General features: G+C 40.4%; 1 non-coding gene across 1 annotated transcript; it reads right to left on the minus strand.

The window, feature by feature from the left end:
• Positions 1–4124: 4124 nt before the first annotated feature.
• Positions 4125–4231, minus strand: LOC148207772 (small nucleolar RNA R71). The gene has a single exon (XR_015787672.1). It is a non-coding gene; the product is annotated as a small nucleolar RNA R71 (small nucleolar RNA).
• Positions 4232–9898: the final 5667 nt, after the last annotated feature.

Here is a 9898-nt window from a genome sequence, read left to right on the forward strand (position 1 = left end):
ATAAATGTCAAGAGCCGTCATGCCTCGAGAAGTTAAGCGGGGAGTAACACAGGGGGGGTGCAGAGGAAAGTTTAGTACTATGAGACAAGGGCTAGTGAATCATGGGTTGTGGTATTGGTAGTTTCGACGCTTGGTTGTTGTATGTAAATGTCAAGTTATTTGTTCGCTATCTCTCACTGCTTATTTGATTGCCTTGCTCTTGTTTTGTTCTAAATGTCAAGTTATTTGTTCGCTATCTCTCACTGCTTATTTGATTGCCTTGCTATTGTTTTGTTCTTTATGTCGTGACTGTGAGCATGATTTTTGTGCTAGTTAGGAAGTGCTACTTACGGAGTACCTTATGTACTCACCCCCCTTTGTACCCTTATATGTTTTCAGGTGTGAACGGGGTCGACCGCGGTGATGACGTGGAGAGGGCTTGACCGAGGAAGGATCACTAGCTTAGTTAGTGAAGATAGAGGGAAGGGTCGTTGGGTACGAGTAGCCTTGAGATTTATGTTATTGCTAGGTGTGAACCGCGGAGGAAATTTTGTATTCTTTAGAACTACTTTATTTGTTATGGGTGTTACTGGTAAACGCGTTGTTGTTGTCGTTGGAGTTTAGGTGTACGGTTGTTTTTATTTATTTAAGAATTTTTGCCACTGAGGCGAATATGAGATGTTGTTGTTTTTAAATTTCTCACGGAGGGTGAAGTCCTGACAGTTTATGGCATTTATATTTCTGATAAAACGTATGGGAGTCAAAGCTTTATTTCATCTAAATTATTTTCCCAGGGAGTTGCTTATCTCGTGTTTAGAGTTAAGGTTAGCCAGGAGAATTATTTAGCGTTGCCTAGGATGTTATATAAAATCCTGGGGCGTCACACGAGAGCTGCAATGAAAGGTGAAGCAGCGGCTGACTTCATCGCAGAGCTCACCCCACCCCCCAGCTTGGAAAAAGAGAGCTTGGGTAGATGGATCCACAACGTCGACGGATTGTCGAACGATAAAGGTAGTGGGGTCAGAGTCCTCCTTCTGGCGCACAGCAGAAATCGGTTTGAGTACACAGTGAGGTTCAACTTCCCAGCCTTGAACAATGAAGCAGAATACGAAGCGCTGGTACGTCTGGCTGAAACCATGGGAGCCACACGCTTAGACATAAGAAGCGATTCACAGCTTGTGGTTAACCAGATCACTAAGGGGTACTAATGTAAGGACATCATAATGGAGAAATACTTACACCATAGAACGGGTACCTTGGGCCTAAAACACCAACGCTAACGCCCTGACGAAGCTGGCATATACAATGCCGAGCTCCGTAGGTCGGTTCTAGCCGAAATTCTAGAGCACCTTCTATTCGGGAGCCAGAAGTAATGAGCGTGGAGGTAATTGCCCCGACCTGGATGGATCCGATAAAAGTCTTCCTTCGAGATGAAGACCTACCCGAACAGATCGACCTCAGGAAGGTGCGTGCAAGGCGACAGGGTACGTCCTCCGGGGCGATGTGTTTTACAAGCATGGATTCTCCTTTCCACTACTGAGATGCCTAGACCCAGAAGAGGTGAACTATACTCTAAGAGAGATCCACAAGGGGGTATGCGGTAATCATGCAGAAGACCAATCTCTGGTCGTGAAACTGGTCAGATAGGGTTACTATTGGCCCACTATGTGGCGAGACGCCATGGAGTTTGCTCGTAGATGTGATCGGTGTCAAAGGTTTGTAGCGATGATAAATAAGCTACCCGAACTCCTCACACCGATCTCTAACCCCTAGCCGTTCGCCTAATAGAGAATCGACCTCATTGGGCCCCTCCTGATTACGCTTGTTTACATGCGTAAAAAGAAGGTCTTAGATGCTGTTTTTACTATGTTTTAACTTTGTTTCGGACTTTTTCTCGGTCGTTTGAGTTCCAATTCATGCAAAATTCATATATGATGGTTTGTGGTTGGCTTATATTGTATTTATGAAATTTTAGGACCATTTGGGAGTGCAAATTAATCAAAAGAAGCAAAAAGACGGAAAAACTATCATTGGAGGCGCCAGGCGCCTGGTAGGCTGTAGAAAACCTGGTTTTCTTCCAACTTTGCCCTTAATGAAACGCGTCTTCCAATGCGTTTTGGTGGTTCCAACCGATGCATACGTGTATAAGAAGTGTTCCACTATCAGTTTGAGCATGATTTGGTCAGTCAAAGGAGTTGGAAATTGGTGATCCACCAACGTTTTAGGACCTACCTAACCAATTCTGCAAAACTATAAATTCCAGCAGCTTCTCCACCAAATTCATCAAGCCTTGCTTCCTTCTCTTGATCATTTTTAGTGTTTCTTTGTTGCTTTCTAAGTACTTTTGAGTTGCTTTCATTAGTTGCGTTTAGTTTTTAAATCCCGAGCACTTTACATTCCTTTATTGAGCTTTGTTTTGTTTCCGTTGTTACTTAGTTATTTTCTACCTATTCAAATTTATAAAAATCCAGCACTTAGCTTATCTTTACTTTGCCTTTACTTTATTTTTAGTTAAGAGAATTGTGTTTTTGGAGGAAAGAGCACGTGACACTCCCCCTTGCTTGAAAGAGAAGGGCGAAGCTCTCAATCCCGAGCAAAACTCTCCGTTAGTTAACTTTTGTTTTTCATACATGCATTTCAATTTCAACCATTTTACTTGCTGTATTTTCTTCAATATGTCTTTCTAAATTCTCATCTCTAGCCCGGTTATGGATAGTTAGCCTTTTATTTCTAATAAGGGTTGCTAAGAAGTAGTGTTTTTGCTTTCCACTCATTGCTCAACATGTTTTCCCAAAAAGTTACGATTTAGAGAAGGCCACTGTAAGTCTTAACAAGTCAATACTGAAAAGGTTGCTTATTTGCATTGTTGAGTGGTTAAACCGAGGAGAGGAGCGCCTTAGACATAAGGATCCGGTTAAGTAGCCTAGACATAGGACCTTAACCCGAGGTTGCGACTATTTCCATCCTAAAACTAAGATATCTCTCATAATAGACATATTAGGGAATGTCTTAGGACTTTGAACTTGCTTAGACACAAGTCAAGTGAAAAGCGTAGTCGTTGGTTCCTAAAGTAAAATGCATATCGTCCTTAGCGTATCCTTGATTCTTTGTTGGCTAACTTGAAGTAATTCGGGCTAGGTTTTACCATTATAAGACCAAATCCCAAATCCAAAACCATTATTTGTGACCACTTCCCATTTTACAAGAATCACTCATTTCAACGTTCACTATTCATTAAAACTTTAGAGTTTGGAAATTATTTAGAAGTCCTTGAGGATCAATACTTGGTGTGCGCTTGCATCTATAGAATTGTTACCACGCTTAGTGCGTGCGTTCAGCATAACCTCAGTCAAGTTTTTGGCGCCGTTGCCGGGGACTTTAGTCTTAAAATTATTTTCAAATTATTTTTGTTTTTATTTTTGTGAATTGTTGTTGGGTGTAATTTCCATCCACCGTTTTTGTTCTATATTTTTGGTCGTTTATCTCACAAGGGTAAGTTAAAGTGCATGAGCACAAGATCTTTTCTTCTACCCCTTGACCCTGAGATTTAGCGGACCCTTCGAAAAACTCGAAAGGAGTAAAGACTTCGGAAACAACTAGAAAAGCAAAAAGAGAGAGAAGGTGAAATCAGTCCTAAAAGTGAGGTAGAGAGTACGAGCACATCAATGGCAAATATTCCACCTCGTGATCCGGTTGATCCACCTGCTGTTATCGGTAATATGAGGGATCACGCAAGAAATAATGAATTCAACCATATCCAGATGGCGGACAACAGAGACGTGGCAATGCGAGAATATGCCGCCACGGCTTTTCAGAACTTTGATTCAGGGATAGTCAACCCTATTCCAGCCCACGCAAACTTTGAGCTTAAACCAATGATGTTCCTAATGTTGCAGACAATTGGACATTTTGGAGGGCAGGAACATGAAGATCCACATGATCATCTGAAATCATTCATTCAAATTGCAAATGCATTTAGATTACCTGGTATAACAGACGATGCTCTTAGACTAACACTTTTTCCATTTTCTTTGAAGGACCAAGCTAGAGCATGGCTCAATGCATTTCCACCGGGATCCATCACCACATGGGGGTCGTTAGTGGAGAAGTTCTTAACAAAATTCTTCCCACCTACTCGCCACGCTGATATCAGAGAGGAGATCATCTCTTTTAGACAGTATGATCGTGAACCTGTTCACGAGGCGTGGGAAAGATTTAAAGAACTAATCAGGAAATGTCCGAACCATGGCTTGCCGGCATGCATCCAGATAGAACATTTCTTTAGAGGTTTAGATCATCCTACTAAGATGATGCTAAACAATGCTGCCAACGGAGCCTTTACAAAGAAGACATTCAACGAGATAGTCGACATCCTAAATGACTTAGTTTCACACAACGAACTATGGTATTCGCAAAGATCTAGGGCAGCACCAAAGAAGCAAGATCCAGCTGGAGTTTTGGCTCTGGACATTGCGACCTCGATGCAAAAAGAGATGGTTACAATGAACCAGAGGCTGAAAGAGATGGCGTTGGGAATAAAAAATCCATTAGCCACGCCGATACAACCTGTGCAGTCGGATTATTGCACTTCTGCCCCTGTTTGCCAAGTCAACAATCTCATTTGTTCATTTTGCAGTGAAAACCATATTTATGATAATTGTCCACATAACCCTGCTTCCGTTTTTTATGTAGGACATGGGAACAATAGGAACTTTAACCCATATTCGAACACCTACAACCCAGGTTGGAGGCACCACCCTAATTTCTCATGGGGAGGTCAAGGAGGATCGAGCGGTTTTAATCAAGGGCAGAGCCAGTAGAACAAGCAGCCCTATGTTCCACCTACACAGCAATACATCCTGCCACCGCAACAGCAGTACAATCAGAGAACACAGACTCCACCAGTTCAAATTAACAACTCAAATCTTGAGAATATGATGAAGGAGTACATGGCCCGAACCGACGCAGTGATACAATCCCAAGCGGCATCAATGAGGAATTTCGAGACCCAATTGGGACAGCTCGCGAATGAATTGAAGAATAAACCACAAGGTTCTTTTCCAGGCCATACTGAATTACCAAAACGAGAAGGGAAAGAACAGTGCAAAGCTGTCACCCTTAGGAGTGGACTGGCATATGATGGACGAACAATGCCAACAACAGATGTACAGATTCCGTCCACTGAACCAACTGTAAAGATACCAGAGAATCCAACAACACCAGAAAAAGAAAATATTAGAAAAGGTAATGAGGACACCCCGAGTGTTCCTCCACAAGTACAACCTTCTTTTACCCCTACTCCCCCGTTTCCACAAGATTAGTTAAGAAAAATAATGATTCCCAGTTTAGAAAATTTTTAGATATTTTAAAACAATTGCATATAAAAATATACCATTAGTAGATGCTCTAGAACAGATGCCAAATTATGCTAAGTTTTTGAAAGATATAGTTTCTAGGAAGAAAAAGATAGAAGAGCATGAACTGGTAGCCATAACAAAATGTAGTAGTGAAGCTGTAGGCAGCCCGCTACCCATGAAATGTAGCAATCCTGGCAGTTTTACCATTCCATGTTCCATAGGAGGGAAAAACTTAAGTAGGGCATTATGTGATCTAGGCGCTAGCATTAATCTTATGCCATTATCAGTTTTCAAATCTTTAGGCATAGGAAAAGCTAGACCTACTACGGTTACCCTCCAACTAGCAGATAGATCTATCATAAGACCTGAGGGAAAGATAGAAGATGTTCTAGTCCAGGTGGACAAATTCATTTTCCCTACGGACTTTATCATTCTAGATTGCGAGGCAGACTTAGACGTTCCCATTATTTTAGGAAGACCATTTCTAGCCACTGGGGATACAATTTTTAATGTGAGGAAGGGAGAAATTACAATGAGGGTAAATAATGAAGAAGTTAAATTTAACGTTCTAGACGCCATGAAATTACCAGGAGACTTTGAAGAGTGCTCTGCTATAACTAGCTTGAATTCTGTTATGTTTGATGAGTTTTATGACTTGTTAGTTACAGAGATTGAAGAAGAGCTTGATAAGATAGCAGAAGGACCGGAAGATGTGACTAATCCTGTTGAAAAGATAAAAAAAGAAGAATGCAAATCGTTACTTCCGTCCATAGTGGAACCACCCACTTTGGAGCAGAAGCCATTGCCGTCGCATTTGAAATATGCGTATCTAGGGGATAACGACACTTTACCTGTTATTATAGCTTCCAATTTATCACCTACTAATGAATATTCTTTATTGCAGATTTTGGAGAAGCACAAAAAGGCCATTGGATGGACGATAGCAGATATCCGAGGGATAAGCCCGGCCTTTTGCATGCACAAAATCTTATTGGAAGAAGATGCTAAGAACTCTATTGAGAGTCAAAGGCGGTTGAACCCGAAGATGAAAGAGGTTGTAAGGAAAGAAATTCTTAAATGGCTTGACGCCAGTGTTATATACCCAATATCCGACAGCGGCTGGGTAAGCCCAGTACAGTGTGTACCAAAGAAAGGGGGTATAACTGTGGTGGCCAACGAGGAGAATGAGCTCATCTCAACCCGAACTGTGAGTGGGTGGAGAGTTTGCATTAACTATCGCAAACTCAACAAGGTAACGAAGAAAGACCATTTTCCTCTACCGTTTATTGACCAGATGCTCGACCGTCTGGCAGGTAAGGATTTCTATTGTTTCTTAGATGAATATTCGGGTAATAATCAAATTACTATTGCTCCAGAAGACCAGGAGAAGACAACATTTACGTGTCCGTATGGTACGTTCGCTTTCAGGCGAATGCCCTTTGGATTATGCAATGCACCCGCGATTTTTCAGAGGTGTATGATGGCCATCTTCTCTGACATGGTAGAAAATATTCTAAAAGTTTTTATGGATGACTTTTCTGTTTTTGGAAATTCTTTTGATGCTTGTTTAATTAATTTGGAGAGAGTATTGGAGAGATGTGAACAAACAAACCTAGTCCTAAATGGGGAGAAGTGTCATTTCATGGTACAAGAGGGTATTAATTTGGGTCATAAAATTTCCAAGCAAGGAATAGAGGTAGACCACACTAAGATAGACATCATTTCAAAGCTACCTCCTCCCACGAATGTTAAAGGGATTAGAAGTTTTTTAGGGCATGGGGGATTTTACCGCCGCTTTATAAAAGACTTTGCTAAAATTTCTAAACCCTTGTGTCAATTGTTAGAACATGATAGACCATTTGTTTTTTATGATGACTGTTTAAAATCATTTGAAATGTTGAAAGTTGCTTTAAGTTCAGCCCCTATAATTATCGAACCTAATTGGGATTTACCTTTAGAGCTCATGTGTGATGTTAGTGATTATGCAATAGGAGCTATGTTAGGACAACGTAAAAACAAGATCTTGCATCCTGTATATTATACTAGTAAGACTCTGACTGGTGCACAACTCAATTACACTACAACTGAAAAGGAACTGTTAGCAGTTGTGTTCGCCTTTGATAAGTTTAGGTCTTACTTGATAGGCACAAAAGTCATTGTTTTTACTGACTATTCTGCTTTAAAATATTTATTTGCTAAAAAATATGCGAAACCACGTTTGATACGGTGGATTTTGTTACTTCAAGAGTTTGATATTGAAGTTAGGGACAATAAGGGTACTGAAAACCAAGTTGCTGATCACCTATCTAGATTGGAATCCCCGCTCTGTGATGATGGAACTGTTATACGTGAACAGTTTATTGACGAGCAACTCTTGCGAGTTGATTCAGTTCCGTGGTATGTCGATATAGCAAATTATTTAGTAAGTCGAATAGTTCCTTATGAGTTTAACAAGCAACAGGTAAAGAAATTCCTAAATGAAGTTCGATTCTATCGTTGGGATGAACCTTTTTTATATAAGCTAGGACCTGACAATATCTTACGCAGGTGTGTAGTAGAAGAAGAGTACGAGGCGATATTAGACGCTTGTCATATGTCTCCATATGGAGGACATTTTGCAGGACACAAAACTGCAGCCAAAGTTTTGCAAAGTGGGTTCTTTTGGCCCACTCTGTTCAAAGATGCACATAAGTTTGCTCAGGTTTGTGACAAATGCCAACGGACAGGTAATATATCTAAACGCCACGAAATGCCTCAAACCCCGATCCTTGAGATTGAAATATTTGATGTGTAGGGTATAGATTTTATGGGTCCATTTCCATCTTCCAATGGTAAGCTTTATATATTGTTAGCAGTAGATTATGTTTCGAAATGGATAGAAGCCATTGCAACTGCTACCAATGATTCTAAAGTTGTCATTCGTTTTCTGCAAAAGCACATTTTTATGCGTTATGGAACCCCGCGTTGTCTGATAAGCGATGGGGGGGCTCATTTTGTGAATAGGTCTATGCAAAAGTTGCTGGCTAAATACAATGTGCGGCATAGGGTTGCAACAGCATATCATCCTCAGTCGAATGGGTTAGCCGAAATATCTAATAGGGAGATAAAAAACATTTTAGAAAAAACTGTAAATCTTAACCGTAGGGATTGGTCTTTGAAGCTTGATGATTCACTTTGGGCATATAGGACAGCATTTAAGACTCCCCTCGGCATGTCCCCCTATAGGCTAGTCTTTGGAAAAGCATGTCATTTGCCTCTTGAGCTAGAATACAAAGCATTTTGGGCTACTAAGAAATTAAATTTTGATTTGTCGGCTGCAGGTGAAGCGAGGACGTTACAATTATCGGAATTAGAAGAACACAGGCAATTTTCTTATGAGAATGCTAAGCTGTTTAAGGAAACAACTAAACAGTGGCATGATAGGCGTCTTTGGCCGAACAAACTTCAAGAAGGTGATCTGGTTCTGTTATTCAATTCTAGGTTGAAACTTTTTCCTCGGAAACTTCAGTCTACATGGTCTGGTCCCTTTAAAATTTTTAAAGTCTACCCATATGGGGCAGTGGATCTAGTTGACTCTAAGGGGAGTATTTTTAAAGTAAATGGGCAGAGAGTTAAGCCATATTTTGGAGAACCAGTGGATAGAGGAAAAACGTCTATTCAACTTTCAGGACAATAAATTTTTGCGAAAAATGTTTTTCCTTCTTACCCGTTTTGAAAGAACAAAAGTAAAGGAAGGAAGTTTTTTGATTACGCTTGTTTACATGCGTAAAAAGAAGGTTTTAGATGCTGTTTTTACAATGTTTCAGCTTTGTTTCGGATTTTTCTCGATCGTTTGAGTTCCAATTCATGCAAAATTCATATATTATGGTTTGTGGTTGGCTTATATTGTATTTATGACATTTTAGGACCATTTGGGAGTGCAAATTAATCAAAAGAAGCAAAAAGACGAAAAAGCTTCATGGGAGGCGCCAGGCGCCTGCGTGCCTGCAGAAAAACAGTTTTTCTTCCAACTTTGCCCTTAATGAAACGCGTCTTCCAATGCGTTTTGGTGGTTCCAACCGATGCATACGTGTAGAAGAAGTGTTCCACTATCAGTTTGAGCACGATTTGGTCAGTCGAAAGAGTTGGAAATGGGTGATTCACCATCGTTTTAGGACCTACCTAACCAATTCTGCACAGCTATAAATTCCAGCAACTTCTCCACCAAAATCATCAAGCCTTGCTTCCTTCTCTTGATCATTTTTAGTGTTTCTTTGTTGCTTTCTAAGTACTTTTGAGTTGCTTTCATTAGTTGCTTTTGGTTTTTAAATCCCGAGTACTTTACATTCTTTTATTGAGCTTTGTTTTGTTTCCATTTGTACTTAGTTATTTTCTACTTATTCAAATATATAAAAATCTAGCACTTTGCTTATCTTCTCTTTGCCTTTACTTTATTTTTAGTTAAGAGAGTTGTGTTTTTGGAGGAAAGAGCACGTGACACTCCCCCTTGCTTGAAAGAGAAGGGCGAAGCTCTCAATCCCGATAAAAACTCTCCGTTAGTTAACTTTTGTTTTTCACACATG

The sequence above is a fragment of the Momordica charantia genome, unplaced genomic scaffold (genome assembly GCF_013281855.1).
Source record: "Momordica charantia cultivar OHB3-1 unplaced genomic scaffold, Mcharantia_2.0 BLBB01000086.1, whole genome shotgun sequence".
Taxonomy (NCBI): Eukaryota; Viridiplantae; Streptophyta; class Magnoliopsida; order Cucurbitales; family Cucurbitaceae; genus Momordica; species Momordica charantia.